The sequence below is a fragment of the Saccostrea echinata genome, unplaced genomic scaffold (genome assembly GCF_033153115.1).
Source record: "Saccostrea echinata isolate AGI-Se365-2 ecotype Australia unplaced genomic scaffold, CSIRO_AGI_Sech_v1 ptg000029l, whole genome shotgun sequence".
Classification (NCBI taxonomy): Eukaryota; Metazoa; Mollusca; class Bivalvia; order Ostreida; family Ostreidae; genus Saccostrea; species Saccostrea echinata.
Window position 1 is genome coordinate 36,451,392 of NW_026889778.1, and position 22,842 is coordinate 36,474,233.

Sequence of the window (22,842 nt, forward strand, 5' to 3'; positions counted from 1 at the left end):
CCTGACATGGTATAACATTTTTTTAAACATCAGCCATGACCACAACTTGATTAAACAAAAGTTATGACAGTCCACATTTAAAGCTCAATACTTTGAATATTATCAAGAAAGTCTTTATTTTTAACATGAAGCATTATTTTTTATTTCACAGATCTCCAAAAAATATTGAAATTTCAAAATGTCACAAAAAGGTGTTGCACTCCTGACAATTTTAGCATCATTTTTGGGCATAACTTTTTTGTTAATTGAGATATCAACGAGATATTTGGCAGGTATTTAGAAACTATCTAAAGACATATGCTGAGACAGAAATCTATTTTCATTGCCTGTATTTTTAGTGTGGGTTGATAAATATGCGTGTGGTCATTTTTTTTTAATTCACCCTTATCCTTTTTTAATGATTAAAAGATGAAAAAAAAACTGTCACAATGAAAAAATATATCAAAAGTACTATGTCGTACGTCGTAAACGTAGCCAAACAAACAGCTGATTTTAATCAGATTGCTATATTTATAGAAATAATTTCTGAATAAACACACAGGAAACTCAGGTTTCTTTGTTCGTGTTAAATTCATTTTTCAGTCTTCACAGAGTTAAGAACAAGTCTATATCAAACTGGATAAAAATGGAAAACTTGGCTTTACTTGGGATAAACTAAATTCTCCCTCATTGCCTAATCCTTTACAGATTAGCCGGGATTACAAGTATGTGTATTGAAGAAACTGAAAAGTTGAATCTACTGCTACAACAAAAATAAAACGGAGCAAGTATGTAAAATATTTGCCAGAACATAGCGCGAAAATAGCAAAATGCGCTTTTGAATATAAAAACCGCCATTTTACTATTTTCTAAAAGCTGTGGCGAAATGTTAATGAAAGTACAATCAGAAGTATTCGAAAACTATGCCTACGCTCTATAATTTTGGAAAAAACTTGTGTTTTTCACTACAGAAATCAACGGAAAATATTAAATTAAGTAGAAAGAAGAAAAAAGGAATTCCCCGAGTGTTCTTCGAGTATTAATCTCAGCTAACTTCTTATGATGCCATTTTTTGTGATTAATTTTAATAATTGAATATTTAAACACTGCACATATAGGCAGAATTATTTATGAAAGTTTTCAAAGAACAGAATTGTTACTTAGCAGACATTTTCGACAATCGATTATGCCGGAAATGTCCGAGATGATTGCGATTGTCATAGTCAAGGTCATTTTATTTTAGTTCAAAAACGTATCCTTTACAATTACTTTCTCTATTCCACGTTAATATTACACAATTAAAAGAATTCCGCGCAGCCAAGTACAGATGGCTATCAGATTTTCAACCCATTAGTTCACGATTAGTAGCAATGTGTGCTCAGCATGTATGCTTTAGGTACTCAAGTGCAATGATATCGCATTGCCCATCCTGCAGAAGTCACCATGCAATTCAGTCAATTAATTAGAAGAAAACAATTCTTTTACACTCTATTGCTTAGCATGGTATTACAAGATATAAAGAAATACACAAAGAATGCATAGTTTTTTTAATGTCAAAAATGATGTACTCATAAATTTAATTTTTTTTAAAGTTCGGAATAAAGTTCTATTAATATTGCTTTTTTAATAGCTTTTTTTTTATTAATTTTTCTTTTTATAACTTAAAGTAGTAGCCGTATAGATAGATGAACTTTCTTAGGAAAGAATAACTGTTCATGATTTTTGTTACATCTTGAAAAAAAATTTCAACAGTGCAATAAAATACTGCCACATTAATGAATTATGCATATGCGATTGCAGTAGAGTACATGTAAAACAAGTAACTTAGTACAATGGAATGAAATTCAATGACCTTAAAAAATCAACAAATTCAAAGAGGGCAGCTTGTGCATTGCAAGAAATCCCGTCCGATTTAACTTGCACACTATGGATTCTCCTTAGATTCAGAAATATTTGAAGGCTATAATTAAAAAAAAAACCGCTAAATTCCAAGAAAAATTTAATTAATTCTAAATAAAATTGAAATAAATTCCACATGTAAAAATGTAGAAGAATGCGTGGTAGCAAAATAATTAATCATATCAAAGGAAATAAATGCTAAATTTATCAATGACATCCGAAGAAAAAAATTGTAAAAGTGTTTTTCCCCTTAGATCCACCTCTCCAAGATTCTGCCATCAATTGTCTCGAATCAGTCTTAGGGGAATATCAGTGATTAGCGTTAATAGCACTTGTATTGAGTTCAGCTCACAGCTAAATCGGACGGGATTTCTTGCAATGCACAAGCTGCCCTCTTTGAATTTGTTGATTTTTTAAGGTCATTGAATTTCATTCCATTGTACTAAGTTACTTGTTTTACATGTACTCTACTGCAATCGCATATGCATAATTCATTAATGTGGCAGTATTTTATTGCACTGTTGAAATTTTTTTTCAAGATGTAACAAAAATCATGAACAGTTATTCTTTCCTAAGAAAGTTCATCTATCTATACGGCTACTACTTTAAGTTATAAAAAGAAAAATTAATTTAAAAAAAAAGCTATTAAAAAAGCAATATTAATAGAACTTTATTCCGAACTTTAAAAAAAATTAAATTTATGAGTACATCATTTTTGACATTAAAAAAACTATGCATTCTTTGTGTATTTCTTTATATCTTGTAATACCATGCTAAGCAATAGAGTGTAAAAGAATTATTTTCTTCTAATTAATTGACTGAATTGCATGGTGACTTCTGCAGGATGGGCAATGCGATATCATTGCACTTGAGTACCTAAAGCATACATGCTGAGCACACATTGCTACTAATCGTGAACTAATGGGTTGAAAATCTGATAGCCATCTGTACTTGGCTGCGCGGAATTCTTTTAATTGTGTAACGTGGAATAGAGAAAGTAATTGTAAAGGATACGTTTTTGAACTAAAATAAAATGACCTTGACTATGACAATCGCAATCATCTCGGACATTTCCGGCATAATCGATTGTCGAAAATGTCTGCTAAGTAACAATTCTGTTCTTTGAAAACTTTCATAAATAATTCTGCCTATATGTGCAGTGTTTAAATATTCAATTATTAAAATTAATCACAAAAAATGGTATCATAAGAAGTTAGCTGAGATTAATACTCGAAGAACACTCGGGGAATTCCTTTTTTCTTCTTTCTACTTATCAAATATACGATTGCCGATATGAGCCTGTTTAAAATAATGGTTCACGGCCTCTACCATGTAACTGTTCATAATTTTTTCACATCTTACATATTTAGTAAAGTAATAATAACTGCCACATGAATAGATGATGCGTATGCAACTGCAGTAGAGTATATGTAAAATGTCACCAAGTTTTAAGAAGGTCAACCTGTGCTTCGCAGCTATGTTGAGGCTGTCCGAAGGTTTAATATGCATTAGATATATACTATTTTATTTTGAGCTATGTTTTGATTTCAGTTGTAATCTATGTATACATACACAGTTAAGTTGTAAAGAGAGTTGAATAAGGTATTATAAAAAAGCATTTCTGTGATGTCACATGACTGTGTTGATCACGTGACGGACACTTCAAAACTTTCTTAAATGTTGCACAAAAATCGCATCGGCACAAGTGATAAACAAAATAATTGTGAACGGCTTGTTACATAAATCAATTATACGTATTCTTGGGTATATATAAAGTGCTGGGGGCAAGTATGAATTTTATTTCTTAAGAAAATATTTCACGAGAAATTCAACTTACCCACATACAAGGGGTCATTTTCCACTCTTCATCGCAATTTATACAAAATGGGCTAAATTACGTACAATCCCCCAGCAAAATTCAGTGAGAGGACATCTTTCTCTAGTAGATTCACACAGAATATCTTCAATTAACCCTTATTATTCACTTGTGCCAGTCTAATATATACACGATTTATAAATTCTCACTCTGTCTACAGACGCGTAAGGGGGAGCGTTTCACATTTTTTTTTTGTAATTGTTTGAATACGTACATGTTAGACAAGAAAAAAAGGAATAACGATATTATACTGCAAATATTCACCATCATAACAGCCTTAAAACAACAATCCAGACACATGAATTAAACATCAACGTAAAAAAATTCTACATGTGATGTGAAAGGAATGTAAAAGTTATGAAACTTTCCCCGTCATGTCTGCTCAAGTATGCAGTGACTTGACGTCATATGCCATTATGACGTCATATCTAGGTAGTTCAGAGAAGTTACTGCGGCTGGTACACTGTGACATTCTTCGGACAGCCTTATCCTAGCCGCGTTTTTATAGATCAAGACATGGATGCTGAGAAAATGTAGAAATTATTTTAGCTTGGGTCAGATTTATGACATGACCGCAATGCTATCCAATAAAAGGGTTGATTGACATCTGGAATTCACGCAGCGGAAGAGTAAACAGTAAAGTGATGAGAAACTGATCACCTCAATTTTTTTTTCTCGCAACCACCCATTGATAAATTCACTCATTTTCCTTGAAAGCAATGTGTCCGTTTCCCTGTAATATACACTACATGATGAATAGTGAGTTGGGAATTTAAATATTATTGGCCGTATTGATATGGCCGGCGTTCTTTTGCCTTGTTCCCTGGCTCATCCACGCCAAAGGTCACACAGAACACTAAGCAAATTAGGGAAAGGAAACCAAGCTAGATGACCTCTCAGTTTTGTGGACGCACGCAAGTACTTTAAGAATGTTTCAAAAGTGTGCTTTTATGGACGATTCGATACAAAAGAGACTGCTTAGTGCTGGAACTGAACTACAAATTCAAGTCCAAATCTTGAACAAACAAGGTAAATATACAATTTTATATATGTCACGATATATATATTTTTTTAGGTTTAATAACTGAAGCTGAAATGTTAAACTTTAACCAACATTTAGGTTGCAGTAAAACTATCTGCATATGCTATTAGTTACCTCTCTCACTTCCCCTTAAAAAATGTCCATGATGGACCTAGAGGGCATCAGTAATACATGTACAATACAAATACAATACTATAGTAAGTAACTTTTTTGATTATCTTATGTAGATCCATATCACGAATGAGCATTATTTTCAGAAACATGTATAAATGTATGTGTGTATATGAGTGTGTATGGGGGGGGGGGGCTTTAGATGAATGCAATTTCCATGCAATATGAACAGAAAGACTGTTTTACAAAAATTTGGAGCAGGCACCTGCTGATCTACTCTAGTGCGCAATGTTAAACCAGTCATATCTGTCATGAAATCATATATAAATGCCTAAGGCTTTGGAAAATTGAACTTTATGAGACTTAAAATTTTCATCCATAGGTCGACTATGGATTGGTTCAGAATAGGATTGCCGGATTTCTGTTGGAAAATGCACTCTACAATCTGTCGAGTGTATCAGCCAAGAGAAAAGCATAGTATTGGAACTTCGATCAAAGATATTAAAGGGGGACGCTGTTTAAATAAAGAAAGTGTAACGGGGCACAAAGAAATCTTATACCTTTAACAGAGAAAGAAAGATGTCAGAGGTTTTTTTTTTATGTTTTTGTATGTTTTTCTATGTTTAGAAGGTTTAATATTATGTTAACTTTAATATTTAGCTTTTCCAGCTTGCATGATATTAAGATAAAAGTATCGTTTGTGATATAAAAATAATATATTTTTAATATTCTTTAATATGAAATTTTTTGTCATCAAGATGTAATGTATGCCTTTTCTGTAAACAATATATACAGAATTAGTTTATTTTATGAGAGGAAATTTACCTTGAAAAGTTCTGCTTTTTTCAAAAAGTAATATTTGATTTATTCTGTGAATTATATAAACTGCATAATTGACATTCTTTTTTTTTTTGGGGGGGGGGGGGGTTATCCCGTAAAGTCTTGCTATCATCGAGTTGCAGTGTTTGGTCATGCTTTGAATAATATAAACTGTATTATTGATACTCTTTGGGAGGGAAGGATTTAACCCGTACATACTTGCTATTTTCAAAGTTTAATGTTTGTTTTTTCTAAGTATGATGTACATCTAAACTGTATCAGTAATATTCTTAGAGGAAATTTACCCCGTAAATTTCTACTATCCCCAATATTACAAAGCATAAATTCTGTATCAGTGATTTTCTTTGGGGGAAATTTACCCCGTAAAGTCTTGCTATCTTAAAGATGAGTGTTTTTGCTTTGAAATACTGTATATAAACTTATCAATGTCATTTTTAAGAGGAAAATTACCTTATAGATTGTTGCCATCTTAAAAATGTTTGCGAATCAAAAATACTGTTTCATTGATTTTCTTTGGGGGGAAATTTACCCCGTAAAGTCTTGCTATCATCAAGATGGTTGCCTTTGCTTTCAACACTGTATATAAACTGAATCAATGTCATTTTTGAGAGGAAATTTACCCTGTAGAGTTCTGCGATTTTCAAAGTGTAATGTTCGCTTTTTACAAGAGTAGTGAATACTGTATCAGTGATACCTTCTTTGGGGGGAAATTTACCCCGTAAAGTCTTACTATCTAAAACATTGGTGCTTTTGTTTTGAATTAATATATGGAAGATGTATCGATGTTATTTTTGGGAGGCAGTTTACCCTGAAGATTTTTGCTATCTTTGAGATGTTGTGAATCATAAAAACTATATCAGTTATTTTCTTTGGGGGGAAATTTACCCCGTAAAGTCTTGCTATCTAAACGATAGGTGTTTTTGCTTTTAATTACTGTATATAAACTGTATCAATATCATCTCTGAGAGGAAATTTACCCTGTAGAGTTCTGCGATTTTCAAAGTGTAATGTTCGCTTTTTATAAGATAAACTGTATCAATAATTATTTTAAGAGGAAATTTACCTTGTAGATTTTTGCTACCGCCAAGATATTGTGAAGCCTAAATTCTGTATGTGTGATATTCTTTTGGGGGAAATTTACCCCGTAAAGTTTTGCTATCTAAAATATGGTTGTATTTGCTTTGAAATACCGTGTATAAACTGTATCAATATCATTTTTGAGAGAAAAATTACTCTATAGATTGTTGCCATCTTCACGATGTTTACGAATCATTAATACTGTATTAGAAATTTTCTTTGGGGGGGGGGGGGGGGAATTTACCCCGTCAAGTCTTGCTATCATCAAGATGGTTGCATTTGCTTTCAAACAATGTATATAAACTAAATCAATGTTTTTTGAGAGGAAATTTACCCTGTAGAGTTCTGCAATTTTCAAAGTGTAATGTTCGCTTTTATAAGAGTAATGAATACTGTGTCAGCTAATGATATTTTTTGGAGGGGAAATTTACCCCGTAAAATCTTCCTTTCTACAAGTTTGGTGTTTTGCGTAGAAATACTGTGTATAAACAGTATCAATATTATTTTTGAGAGAAAAATTACTATGTAGATTGTTGCCATCTTCACAATGTTTGCGAATCATAAATACTGTATTAGAGATTTTCTTTGGGGGGAAGTTTACCCCGTAAAGTCTTGCTATCATCAAGATGGTTGCTTTTGCTTTCAAACACTGTACATAAACTGAATCAATGTCATATTTTTGAGAGGAAATTTACCCTGTAGAGTTCTGCGATTTTCAAAGTGTAATGTTCGCTTTTTACAAGAGTAGTGAAAACTGTATCAGTGATATTCATTGGGGGGGGGGGGGGGGAATTTACCCCGTAAAGTCTTGCTACCTAAAGATTGTTGCTTTTGTTTTGAATTACTTTAGGTACTGTTTCAATGTCATTTTTGAGAGGAAATTTACCCTGTATGTTTTTGCTATCTTTAAGATGTGAATCAGTGATTTTCTTTCGGGGGAAATTTACCCCGTAAAGTCTTGCTAAATTGTCAATAGTTCCTCCAAATATTTAAATTTCAGTTTATTTGTGACACTAGATCGTGTATCCATTAGAAAAATGCTGATTTTTCACAATCTTATGAATAAATATCTTATAAAACTGTGTTTTTTGTTAGATTGTGTCAATACCTGAGGGCAAAATGCCTAAAACAGAAAAAAAGATTTTCTGTTTTGATTTTGGAATGCGTTATTTTTAAAATACCCCCCTTTCCTTTTTACAGCAATTTTGAATTATTATTTAACAAATTCATACCATAGCTCTTGTTGTTCCCGAGGGTGGGGGTGGGGGTATGTTTACAGATAAATTACATGAGTTAAACATATGGAAAAAATGAAGGATCGTTTATCCATGTCTATGAGTATTTTATAATCTGAGTTTTATTTTTAAATCTCTTGATGTTTAAAAGCCTGACTTCAATGGATATACATCTTCTTGACCCCTTATAAAAAGACTTGGGATTAAGAGCAAACAATTTTACACTGGAATTAATAATGTCATATTGTAATTTTTGAAATTATCGGGTGGTAGTAAATACAAGAGGCTTGGCCACATCGCTCACCTGAGCTCATTGGCTAGGACGAAGCAGTAATCAGTTCAGTATTGAAGGGGGAGGGGGGCAAACTTTAATTTAAACTACCTCAGGATGCTTCCATATCAAAATCACTAATCATGGCTTTGCTGTTCTTAAACAGAAGAATTTTAAAGATTTTTTTCCCTATGTTTTCCACTGTCATGGTAGCTCATTCTGTAGAGCTCTCGCTCCGTGATCGGAAGGTAAGGGGTTCGAGCCCCGGCCACGACTGACCTAATTCGATAAAAAAAAAAAATAGGTAGCAACTTTTCCTTCGCCAAGCGCTCGGCACTTTGAAGTGAAAGTTGCGGGTCCTTCAGATGAGACTTTAATGACCGAGGTCCCGTGTCACGGCAGGCGTAGGCACAATAAAAATCACTCACTGCTCAATGGCCCTGAGTGCCGAGTAAAGGTCTTAATTTGAAGCCCTTCACCGGTACATGTATCTGGTGAAGTCTTTATATGAGTGAAAAATTTTTGTACGGAACGTAAAACAACATACAATCAATCAATCCTATGTTTTCTTATGTAAAACTCTGATCTCTTATTGTGGCCCCACACTACCCTGCCTAAATTTGAACAAATTTGAATCTACACGACCAAAGGATGCCTCTATAATAATATGACTAATCATGGATTTGCTGTTCTTGAGCAGATTTTTTCAAGATGATTCCTATATTTTTTCTTATGCAAAACTTAATTGACCCTCTGTTGTACCCCCATGATTTGAACAAACTTGATTCTACAATACCTTAGGTTGTTCTATATAAATATGACTAATAATGGCTTAGTGGTTCTTGAGAAGAAGATTTAAAATGTAATTAACTAAGCATTAATTAATTAACAAAGATTGCATTGAAGTCTAAGGATACAAGCGATTTTTCTTTTAAAAATAAATATTCAGATAAAAAGAATATTAATAAATACTGTGGTTGAAAGATGCATAAAGCATTAGAAATAGAATGACTATTGAAAATGATTTTTTTTTTACCAGATAATTTTTTTATAAGTGAATTTTTCAAATAAAAACAGATGGAGATAACCCTTACCAAAATTCGAGGTCATAAATTAGGAGACATCCCACCCTTACATGCTAATAGTAATAAATGTGAATTATGTCTAAATATACTGAGTATTAAACACCTACATATCTGTCGTGTATTCAATTTCAGTGAATCTGTTGCTATAAGGGATGGAATACCTTAACTTCTTTATTGCTGATTCAGCATCCAACTTAATTATTCTGATAACTTCTGAATGCCTGACTTTCCCAAAGGTTTGGCTTACATACCCTTTGGTTTGGCTAGTTCATTCCAAGGGTTGCCAGGTCATTCCATTATTTCAGGTCTTCAATGCATTTTACTCGAATGTCCCTTAACCATTACACCTATATATTCCTATGTAAAACTCTGACCCACTGTTGTGGCCCTGTCCTATCCGTGGGAGTCTTGATTTGAACAAACTTGAATCTACTTTACTTGAGGATACTTCTATATTAATATGACTAATAATGGCTTAGCTGCTCTTGAGAAGAAGATTTTTAAAGATATTTCCAATATGGTGAACTATGGTGAACTTTGACCCCCTGTTGTAGCTCTGCCCTACTCTCAGGGGTCATGATTGGAACAAACTTGAATCTACACTACCTGAGAATACTCCTATTATAAGATGATTAATCATGACTTTGCTGTTCTACAGAAGAAGATTTTTAAAGACATTTCCTATTTATTCCTATGTAAAACTTCGACCCCCTCTTGCGGCCCTGCCCTACCCCCGGGGGTCATGATATGAACAAATTTGAATCTACAGTATGTCATGAAGTTTCATCTTTTCTTGCCAAGTTGTTCTTGAGAAGAAAATATTTAAAAGAAGCCACCAAATTTTCACGCATTCTTAATTATCTTCCCTTGAAAGAGGGCGCGGCACTTCATGTGAACAAACGTAAATTCACCCAATGATGCTTTGTGGCAAGTTTGGTTGAAATTGGCCCAGTGGTTCTTGAGAAGAAGTCGAAAACGTGAAAAGTTTACGGACTAAAGACAACAGACGGACGCCGGACACTCTTTGATCAGAAAAGCCCACTTGAGCCTTCGGCTTAGGTGAGCTAAAAATTACAGTATGACAAGTTGTAATATTGTAATTTTGTATTTACTTCCATCCAGTAAATTCAAAAATTACAATATGACAGTAATATAATTCAATCACTAGTGAACTCTTGTTTGCAATATGAAAAAAAAAATTAATGGCAAAATTGTCATCTTTATTGAATAAAGGGGTGTAAAATATTCGCTGGAATCGAGAGTTAGTGTGCGTAGTTCTTTGCCATACTCTCCCCATGGCCTTCTTTTAAAACTTAATGATGAACTAGTGATATTGTATGTTCCAGTACATATCAGGGTGTTGTGAATTCTCAGATGCAGGTCTCTGGAACTAGGCAAGTAATTTTATTCAGTGATAAAACTCTACTGAAAGTAAATGGGGGACCATTTGATGTCAAAAACGACTGGGCATTAATATTGTTTCTTCTAGAACACATGGGTCTTCCAAAAAGAAAAAAAATCGGGTATTTAAGGCGAGATATTTTCTCGCACGATTCCGTGGACATCAAATCAACATTTAACAAACGAATTAGAGACAATGTTCAGCAATATCCCTCCTCCTCTCCCTTCGACCAAAGTTTAATATATGTCAATTTTTGTAACGTTGATATTTGTAATTTTAATGTGCACCATGGCATTGAATATAGCATACCCATGTTTTGTTAGAAAGTTCCCTTCTCAAAATTGCTATTTTTGTAACCATGGCAACACTGTTCATTGAAATAAAAATACTAAAATATTAAATTTTGTTTCTTAGTGTTCTTTAAATGTGTACCAAGTTTTATTGAAGTCAGGCAAAAACTGTATGAGAGAAAGCGATTTGAAAATTGCTGAATATAGTATACCCGTTTTTTGTTAGGAAGTTCCCTTCTCAAAATTGCTATTTTGTAACCATGGCAACACTGTTCATTGAAATAAAAAAAACTAAAATAAAGAGTTGTGTATCTTAGTACACTTTAAAGTGTACCAAATTTTATTGAAGTCAGATAAAAACTGTAGGAGGGAAAGCGATTTGTAAATTGCTTATAATTACGACAATCAGACAGCTGTAAAGCCAAAGTCTTACGGATGAAGGACATTGTGTAATTGTATAAACTCTTTCTATCAAATTAAATTGACCAGTATAACTAAAAATTAATTGTTGGCATGCTTTGATTTAATAGTATCACTAAATCCTCTGTTATGGAAACATGATTTGTAAATTTGTTTGTATTTCTCTGATGTAAAAGGGGAGAAAAACGAGAAAAACACATATTTTGGCAATTATGGGTCTCATTCGTTGCCATGGCAACCACGACGTCATTTGACTCTGCATAATTAAAAACTTTAGGATTTTACCTTTCAGAAAAAGGCATAGATTGCTTTATGTAAAAGTGACTAGAAAATGATAAATTTTCAATTTGAAATTTTTAGGCAGTTTTGCAGAAAAAATGCAAAATCTCTGGTAGTTAAAGGGTTAAAACAATTTAACAGAAATTTTGATTTAAGTAACCATGGCAACATCATTCAACAAAATCAAAAAACAATAATAACAATTTTGTATCTCAGTGTAGTCTACTTGTATGCCAAGTTATACTGAAATTAGACAAAAAGTATAGGAAGAGTAGCGTTTTGAAAGTATTTCAAGAAAATTTCAATTTTTTTGTAATCATGGCAACACCTTTCATCAAAATCAAAAACCGATAAAAAGAATTGTGTATCTTATTGTGGTCTTTTTGTGTGCCAAGTTATACACTGAAATCAGATCAAAACTTTAGAAGGAGTAGCATTTTGAAAGCATTCCCAAGAAATCTTTATTTTCAGTAACCATGGCAACAGGTACCGTTCATTGCAATCAAAAACCGATGAATAGAATTATGTATATGAGTGTAGCCTGCTTGTGTGCCACGTTATGCTGAAATCGGATAAAAACTGTAGGAAGAGTAGCATTTTGAAGGTATTTCACAGAAATTTCTATTTTTAGTAACCATGGCAACACCGTTCATTGAAATCAATATCTGATACACAAAATTATGTGTCTTATTATAGTCTGTGTGCCAATTTGTATTAAAATCAGATCAAAACTGTAGGAGAAGTAGCGTTTTGAAAGTTTTTCACAGAAATTTCTATTTTTAGTAACCATGGCAACACCGTTCATTGAAATGAAAAACCGATACACAGAATGATGTATCTTATGGTAGTCTAATTATGTGCCAAGTTATATTGAAATCAGTCCAAAACTGTAGGAGGAGTAGCTTTTTGAAAAATTGTTTACAGACAGACAGATGGACGGACGACGGACACCTTACTATCGCATAAGCTCTTCTGGACTCTGACCAGCAGAGCTAACAAGCAAAGCAAAGCATTGTGCAATAGAAATTAACAGACCATTTTAAATGTTTTTTTTTTTTCTGCTCTCAGTTTTGTTTTACAAAACATGTATCAGTATCTTCAAATAGATATTTGGGGCGGGCACCTGATCTTGTTACTTTAATTCTCTGTACAATTTATGTTAATGTTCATACGATAAATCTAAAAATAACAACTAGAAAGAAAAAAAGACTTCCTTTAACACCTTTGTAAGAGGACTCTGTATCCAGATACTGTGTGAGACGATCGCATTCATTCATTTATATAAAAATGCCTAGAAATATCGATCAAAAGGGAAATGGATCATCTAACACGCTTGTTATGTTGGTCCATGATATATAATTCCAATAGTGACACCTCTTGCAGCAGTAGTTCTAGACTATTAAGAAATATAGAACCACTACTTTTTTGCAAATTTAAAGGATTCATGAAATGTCCAGATTAATGTCTCTTCAATCAACAGCCATAATCGGATATTTTCTATCTATTTTGGTTTTTGGAGTGCAATTTTATCCGAAATTTGAACACTTTATTTCTATCGCTGACACTATTTCAGACGAAATATTTGAACTCAATGAAGTTAGTTTTGTGACGTGTACGATAAAGTGCATTCTTAATTTAGCTTGTGTAGCCTTATTGTTTAATCCGCGTTTTAAAACCTGTAAAACATTACCAAAGTATATAAATAGAACTTTGTCAAACAGCTCTAAAGAATTTGAAAACTGGGAATATTACACACTTCCCTATGGTAAAGTATAAACAAATATGTGCGTATTCATCTCTGTGTTTTATTTCGTAATTGAAAAAAAACTGTTTATACCAATCATTCTGAATTTTACTTTCAGTGACCACTTGTTTGGAGCTACATGCCCTTGTCCCAGCTGTTTCAGGAGTGTACAGAATCTATCCCTGGAAACACATAAAAATACCGGTAGATGTGTACTGTGATATGAACACAGATGGAGGTGGATGGACGGTTTGTTCACAATAAACTACTGACATAATCTTGTTAACCTACAAAAACTTGATAAACTGCTAAATTACAGAATTAAGTTAAAGCACACAATCAACTTCCATGACTTATTTTTTAAAGACAAGTTGAAAGCTATTCTTGTTCAAAACTCATTTTTTTTTTAAATCTAAACGATCCAAGAACTTCAAAACTCAATTTTTTTTAAATCTAAACGATCCAAGAACTCTTCTTTTTTTTTTTTTTTTTTTTTTTTTGAAAGGCTGTGCCTGTCAAAGAAGTACTCTATGTATATACAAATCTGCCATCCTGCGGCTCAATGAAAGTCTAAATATATTATCAATTTATTTGAAATATAAAATATGGATTATAAATTTTGAGTATACACCATCGTTTTGTTCAGATAATACGCTTCGCTCATATCAATTCAAACATTTACAAGCTATAATAATTACCTGATGCGTGTCTTTACTTTTGAGAAATTGACTGTAAAATTGATCATGGCATTATATAAACTAGTATAACGAAATTAAATTTCATTCTATGTTCAGTTAGAGTATTTATAACTAGATTTTTTTGCACATCATTTTACAATGATAGATTTATTAAAAACGTGTGTATTGAAAATAAAATTTGTGTTTATTTATCCAAATTCATTTGCATTGTTAATATGTGACGTCAAAGTTTTTTTTTTTCCTGGACCTCTGCATAGGTGAATGTGCATATGGGCATTTATAAACTAGCCACAGAATCTGCATATTTCCAGTAATAATTTTGTTGAAGAACTAAAACATGTATTATGAACAGGTTTATGATCTGAATCCCCCAGCTTGTATTTGATCAGTTTTTTTTTTCGGTGTTTCACATTAATTTTGTAATGGAAAGCATCTGAATAGTTTCAGAAATATTTGCCGTTTTCAATTTCTCAGACATCTGATATTGTCAATATTTTGGTTTTCTCTCCGTAATATTTCTACATATTGCATTCTTTCTCACATATAGGCTATACAACGACGTGTTTACGGTCCTGTGCGATTCAACAGAATGTGGAGTGAGTACAAGAAAGGATTTGGATCAGCAGAAACGGAGTACTGGCTGGGTAGGTTGTGCCTGGTTTACTTAGTACAGAGAAAACTGCCTTATCAGACACTCATGATCACACAATCAAATTACAGGCTTTACAACAAAGAAGTCATCCCAGTTACTTGCAGTATCGCATATGTGCTGATTTGGACAAACAAGCACTCATTATAGATACAATGACCTTGTCAGGAAATACAATCTATCATTAAGTCAAATGCTGACTGACATTTGTCATACTAATTTTAGGCCATTATTTACAAACTGAATTGTTTACGTGTTTTTTTTTTTTCGTTTTTCCCGATCATGACAAGGAGCACACGGCGGGTGTGACCGGTCGGCAGGGAATGCTTACTCCTCCATGGCACCTGATCTCACCTCTGATGTTTTAGAGGTCCGTGTTTGCTCTGCTCCTAATTTATATTGTTTGAATGGACTTTTGAGTTTGATTACTGTTAGTTATCTCGATATTTCACGTTTTCCTTAATGCATTTCATTGAACTATTTTCCTTGTGGATTTAGAAAACATGATGTTCGTACCAAAGTGAAGCAAATTAATTATTAACTAGATATAATCATGGCATGAAAATGATATCTAAAAGAAATCTCAACAAAATTAAAATTCCAAATAATAAAGTTTAATTCAAAATAAATAAATGAATAAATTAGTAGGCTTTAATTTTCATATCTCAGAACAAACGATTACAAAATACACCGGAATAGACTGTCTCTCTTCAGGAAGAATTCCTCTTGAGCACACATTCAAAAAGCGTTCGAATTGTTCTTTCCCAAAATGTTACAACTATTATAAAAAGAAAAGTAGAAATTGAACTCGACTACACACATATATTGTTCATAATTTGACAAACATTCTAGATATATTTTGTCTAGAATTTTACACCTGCTTTGTTTGGAGTAGAAACATGATATATATATGGCAAGCCTTCATCTTTTAGAATGAAAATCAACAAAGATTTATCAATACGATTAAAATAATGGAAATTTAAAAAAAAAACGAATTCATTAATTTTAGGAAATGACATCATTCACGCTTTGACTGTCGAAAGTACAACTTCGTTGTATATTTCCATAACGTTGACTTCTGGAACAACACTGTATGAACGATATGACCAGTTCTACGTCACAGACGAGACTGATGGCTACAGACTCCACCTCGCGGGAAAAGCATCAGGAAGTCTAGGTAAGGGCATTGATATCTGAATTAAATAAGATTTTCAAATGATTTGTTGAATGACAATTGTCAGTCCAGAGGTTGTATTACCTCAGTAAGGTAAAAAATCTTGTGGACATGTAACATATATTATTCTATGTAATCATTGTGCTGTAGAATCATTTGAGCCTGTAGGAATTGAAATTGCATCCATTGCTTACATTTTATTACAGTTTTTCTAAGAAAAAGTTATTATTTCACGAAATATTTAAGCTTGAAATGCTTAAATATTATTTGTGCGACATATTTCTTTTCAAGTTTCTTAACATGATCGAATGTAGTTTGAATGCCTTCAAAACAATCTTGTTAATATTTAATATTATCTCCTATTAAAAGGGCAAGCAATTTACATTTTAATGAAATTGAATTCCCTTTCAATCGGCCTATCAAACAAATGCTTACTGGCTTGAAATTAAGTTGCGATCAATTTGTGATATCTTGCTAATTATACACTGACAAATATGAAAAACGTTAACGTACCTGTATAATAAATAGAGAAACTTAAATGCAAGTAAGTATAAAAAGGCATTTTCTATATATATATATATATATATATATATATATATATATATATATATATATATATATATATATATATATATATATATATATATATATATATATATATATATATATATAATTAACAAAGATAGAGAAAAGTTGCAATTGGATTTGAAACTATGGCAACAACAATAAAACAATCCTTGCTTTAGTCCCTTGTTGTGACAAGTTTAGTTGTACTTGGACAAAATTTATAGTAAGAGTAGCCTTTGGAAAGAAATTCACAGAAATATATCTTAAAGGCAATACCCTTTATTAAAATCAAACACTAATAAAAAGAAAAAAAAGATTATGTATCTACTTGAATATGCAAAACGTTTCACTTGATTCAGATTAAAACTGCCGGAAAAGTAGCATTTTGAAAAAAACAATTTACAGAAAATTCTGTGTTTGGTAACCATGGCAACCCCGTTCACCGAAATCACCGAAGTCTAATTGTGTATCAAGTTATATTGATATTGGACCAAATCTGCAGGGGGAGTAGCATTTTGAAAGAACTTTACAGAAACTTCTATTTTTAGTAAGCATGGCAACCCCGTTCATCCAAACCCTAAAACAATAATGGAAATTATGTATCTCAGTGTAGTCTAATTGTATACGAAGTTAAGTAGGGCTCCGCGTAAAAATCATGCAGGTAGCACAGAAAAGGCGCTACATCGATAATCTGCAAATTCATTAAAACTGAGTTTAATATATTCATTTGGGTCTAAAATGAATGATAACGAATGGATTTGTTATAATTCTTCTTTTTTCATATAGCTAGGGATAGGGTACTCCAGGGGTAATTTTGTATGGATAGTGTGTAAATAGTGCATATTTCAGAAAATAATTTCTTCTAAACCCAAGAAGATGTATAAAATCTAAACACATAATTACAGTGAAAATAGAAAGTGTAAATTAAATTTACTCTAATATTTTTGTGCAAACAAAGGATTGAAAAGATACAGGGTGTTAAAAATCTGGAATTTGTGAAGATTCTTCGTATGAGTTATCTCCCTTAGGAAATTTATATAGGTGGCGGTAGTAAAAAAAATGGCGGCCTCCATGAAAAGCTGTACTCTGCAAAGTTATTTTGATGCATCATGTGGTGTTCATTGCAAATATCTGTGTGAATTGAGTAAAAATGATTGAAAGGAATTTACAAGAACAGATTGGACATGGAGCTCCTGTAAATTAAGAGGACAAAAAATCCGTGAAACGAAAAAGTGTAGCTTGGGAATATTACTGTCATCGTGTTGATAAGGGTATCAGCAATTTTCCTTATTACTGACATCAGTATGGTCTATGTCGGAAGTTTAGCTTCTAAGTTAATCCACCAGAATCCAAGAGTAAGCCCTCAGAGAGGAGTTGCAGTCCGACTGTGTCAGCATACTCAACTTGGAGAGGGAAGATAATGTACCGGCGCCACCGGTACATTTGGACAGCTGTTTGAACAGCTTGATAGGTAGGATTTAATTTAAATTTACTTCTTATGTATGGTTATTGATATTTTATACAGTAAAGTATGTATTTGGAAAATTGTTGGGGATGGCCAGTTCCTACATATATCAATATCATGTCCATTTTGAAAAAAATGACATCTTACACATATATATGTTTGAATAATGTTACTGTGTCTTGGGACAGGCCCTGACCACAGTTAGAATGCCTTCCATATTCTCGCAATGTGGCAGAAAATGGTGGAAACACTCTGAAATGATTTTGGAGGAAATAAATGAAATTGCATTGAAAAATAAGCGTCAAGTTAATAATAACAAAGTTAACCTTTTTTTGTCACAGGGATACCTTTCACCCCCAAAAATTAATCCATATAATGTAAGAGTTCAACACTTTTTGTCAAGGTTTTTTTACACGATTCAAATTTACATGCCATGTTGACAGTCAGAAATCTCTGAATTATTCAGAGTAAATGCATTGACCAGAGTTAGTTATGACACGATAGCTCAGTGTTTTGTATTAGCCAACTATTCTGTATCTAAAATACAGCACAGTCTAAAAATAAATCTGATTCAATTTATCAAAAGCAAGTACAAATAGTACCGTAAATGCTGAGTTTTATCTTATTATAAAATTTGGAGAAATATATCCCTAGCAATGTAAAATATCAAAATTTCTCAATTTTTAAAAAATTATTCCACACAGAATCTACACGTTATTTCGATCCAAACAAAAAGGAAAATTCGCAGTTATGGAAAGCATCCTATGTTTAATAAATTTCTGAAAACCTGTTTGCTTTCCCTGCTTTTTTGGGGTCCCCTCCAAAATAGTTAAGCCAATGGGTTCACGGGTGCAGCATACATTATGTGAACTTCGCACAGTCACCCCCCCCCCCCCCCCCCCCCCCCCCGCATTTTCCACTCTTCTCGTGCAAACTCATTCAAGTCCATTTTGAGCATTTTTTTTTTTACATTTCATCTTAAATTCTTATCGCTGATGACTGCTGCACATCTCTTTCTCTTCGTTTTTAAATTTAATGTCGCATTTCAATAAGAAAATAAAAATTTGTGACATCAAAGTTCATTGAAGAACTGTTTGTATCGCCTGCATGTGTATCTAGTTAAACTGAGATTTTAAGACCCCTGAAATAAATTAGGATCAGTCTCCATCTACGGCAAGGTTAAATTGTCCACCTTATCAATTAAGACAACGTCTCCCCCGTTTTCAAAACTAATCTGACTAAATCTTACATTGTCCATGGAAATATATATCTACTGCGGAGGCATACTCCCCATCAAGGCCTCATCTACAGAGAGAACAAACAAACACTGGCAGTAGTTTGAATGCTGCACAGCTATAAAGTGGGCGGTGCTTTTTCTTGATTGATCATGTCACAAATCATTTAGAGAACTCGACAGGTTCTGTATCGTAGATACAAATCTGGGGGCGGAGACTAGTGCTATGCACTCGTCCACCCCCAAATTTGTATCTACGATACAGAACCTGTCTCATTCTCTAAATAATACTTATTGCCCGGTTTGTTTTGCTACATAACATTGCTAATACACATTCTTTCATTAAACCGGGTCTGTAGGAGAATATCATCTTAACAATAGAACATTTTATCATCATATAAGTATGGAACATTGTCTGTGCTCTCATCATTAATCAATACATGTCCCATACAACAACCATTATTTAACGTGACCCAAATTTAAGGGATTCAGTGGGAAGGCCCGAGCCATTAGCTTAAAAAATTCTTTGTTTGCAGTTGCCAACCTATAATTTTTAGAGTGGATACGTAGGTTTTTTTTTTTTTAAAAATAAGTTATTTTTCAGACTTTTATTAGATAACAAATTATAGAGATATTCATACTTCAAGGCTTACTTAACATAAATAAGCTTCACTTGATAAAAACAAAAATAAAAAATAGAACATTTTCAATATCCTGAAAAACTGAAATTTAACAAAAAATAATACCGGTAATACAAAATGGCTGGAAAAAAAAGTTTGGGTCGGGTGCATTTTCAGTGCATGGGTAGGCAACTGCAAACAAATTAATTTTTATTTTAGGCCCCAGGTTTATGGTAATTCAAATTGAAAATGAACATGTAAATTTTACTAATTAAAAGAAGTATATGCTTTATGTGATAGGTTTTGATTTTTTAGCTCACCGGAGCCAAAGGCTGCAGTAAGCTTTTCTGATCACACTTTGTCAATTGTCTGTTGTTGTTCCAGGTGTCATTGTCATCTTTGTTCATGTTGTTTAAAACTTTTCACATTTTCATCTTCTTCCAGAACTGCATGGCAAATTTCAACCATATTTGCCACAAAGCATCCTTGGATGAAGGAGATTCAGTGTTGTTCAAATGAAGAGCCTTGCCCTCTTTCAAGGGGAGATAATTAAAAATTAGTTAAAATTTAATGAATCTTTCAAAAATCTTCCTCTCAAGAACCACTGGAACAGAAAAGATGAAACTTATGTGAAAGCTTTATTACATAATGTAGTGGGAAGTTTGCTCGGATCATGACCCCAAGGGATATGAATTGGCCGCAATAAGCAATCAAAGTTACATATAGAAATATATATGTAAAAAACTTTATCAATCTTTTTCTCATGAAAAACTGGGCCAAAAGGGTTGAAACTTTTGTGAAAAGTAGCGGTAGCATGGGGCTTTAAAAATGTAGATACTAGGTAACAATCTTTAGAAATCTTCTTCTCAAGAACTAGACATACTGGTAGTATAGGGCCACAATGGGGGATCAAAGTTTCACACTAGATAGTGATAATTCTTCTTTTTAAGAACAGCAAAGCCATGATTAGTCGTACAGATACATGTATATATTGAAGAATCCTCAAGTAGTGTAGATTCAAATCTGTTGAAATCATGAACCCCTGGGATAGGGTAGGACCGCAATGGGGATCAAAGTTTTACATATGAATATATATTAGAAAAATCTGCTGATGAAGATATTGACTCAGGTGAGCATTGTGGCCAATGGGCCTCTTGTTTGCTCTACCCATGTCAACATGGCACTAGTCAGAAATGATAACTAAATAACAAAATCAAGTATGGACAGAAAAAAAAATCAACCAAGATATAAAAACCACCAAAAAGCTTGATTTATTTAATAAATATATAATTTTTCAGACAAGGCTGTTTATGCACATTTTTTAACATTACTGATGGTATAATTTGTAAAAGATATATCACTGAAAATTCTATTAGTCTTGTCAAGCTATTGCTGACTTACATTTTTACTGGCCCAACATTTTTAATCAGGCTAGTGTATTTGGAAAACAGTGTACTGTGCTTTGGAATCACCAGGTAAATTTAATTTAGGGTTGTTAAATAGGTATATTTAGTTGTCTTTATACCTAATCTCTCTCTCTCTCTGTATGTCATATTGCATATAAATCTAGATGAAAAATATTCCTTGTTGTTTTTCAGAATGATCAAGAACTTGTTTGACTGAAGAGATAGAATGAAAAGGGAAGACCCAAAAGTGTTTTATAACAGGTACTGTGAGAGTACCGGGTATTTCATTTTGTAGTTTTAATTTAATCAGTAGCAAGATTATAGAATTCATAACTGGTTACAGTTTAAATTGTAATATGGTTAAAACCTGAGACATAAATGATAGAAAATATGGTAAAGATATTTTACATATTTCATAAGTTACCGGTAGTAATTTGAATTATATACTTTTGAAATGAAACCCTATATCATTTTCACAGAATGCGCAAGATGGTTTGCATCATGGTTATGAAGGAAAAGCTGACAGTATTTTTGAGACAGCAAGAAAAACATCATTGCACACCACCAACTAATAAGACTCCAAAGGTGGGGGACCACATGCCATGCACATGCAACCATTTGAGATTTTACATGAAATTACTGCATTACATAAACTTGAGATTCCATGTAATTTATAAATTTAAAAAAACCCTTTAATACCTTTAAATCAATGTAGAACAATGAGTTTTAATTTGGTAAATGATAATTATATGTAACTATTATTTTAGGAATAACAAAGATTAGAGTTCAAAGAATGCTGGTACTTGGATAAAGATAATCAGGCATGGACTTTCATCTCCCATGGATCTTCAGCACCTTTAGGTTACAGTTTTATATTTCACTAGAAGAGACTCATAAATAAACGAAGGACAGTCAGTTACTACAAAAGAGAAGCATCGGAGATTACTGATATTTTGTTCAGCATTATTTCATCTTAAAAGATGTAAACTATTAAAATTTTGTTTACATCTATCAATTAATGATTTTGATACATGTACCAGTAATTAATAATTTTGATGTGGGATAAACTGGTAAAATTGAATGGAAAAGAAGCAGATGACTTGGTAATGATGTGTAAAAAACATCATTCATTTAATTAATACATGTAATTGCATGCAGTTAAAATTCGACCAAAATTCTTGTGGTGTATATTGAAAGGTGTAACCAAGAGGGAAACATAAAATGATTTTCATATTATCATTAAAATAAAAGTCAAGTTGTATATTATACAATTATTTCTGTTTTTGAGGTCATTACAATGGTTTGGCTTGCCTAAATGTATGCATTCACCGATCCTAAAGAAGGAAGTAAATATTGTCCCTCGATGGTTGTTGGATCAATATATTAACACCCTCCCCCCCCCCCCCCCTAAAATAAATAAATAAATGCAATTTCAATTTTTGTATAATACCCTATGTATCATACCCAAAGGGTATGGTG

The 22,842-nt window shown here is 32.7% G+C and overlaps 1 long non-coding RNA gene across 1 annotated transcript; it reads left to right on the plus strand.

Moving 5' to 3' along the window:
• The first annotated feature begins 17,336 nt into the window (after nt 1–17,336).
• LOC133194780 (uncharacterized) lies at nt 17,337–22,842 on the plus strand. Its single transcript, XR_009722176.1, has 4 exons — nt 17,337–18,109; nt 21,556–21,624; nt 21,843–21,948; nt 22,131–22,842. It is a non-coding gene; the product is annotated as an uncharacterized LOC133194780 (long non-coding RNA).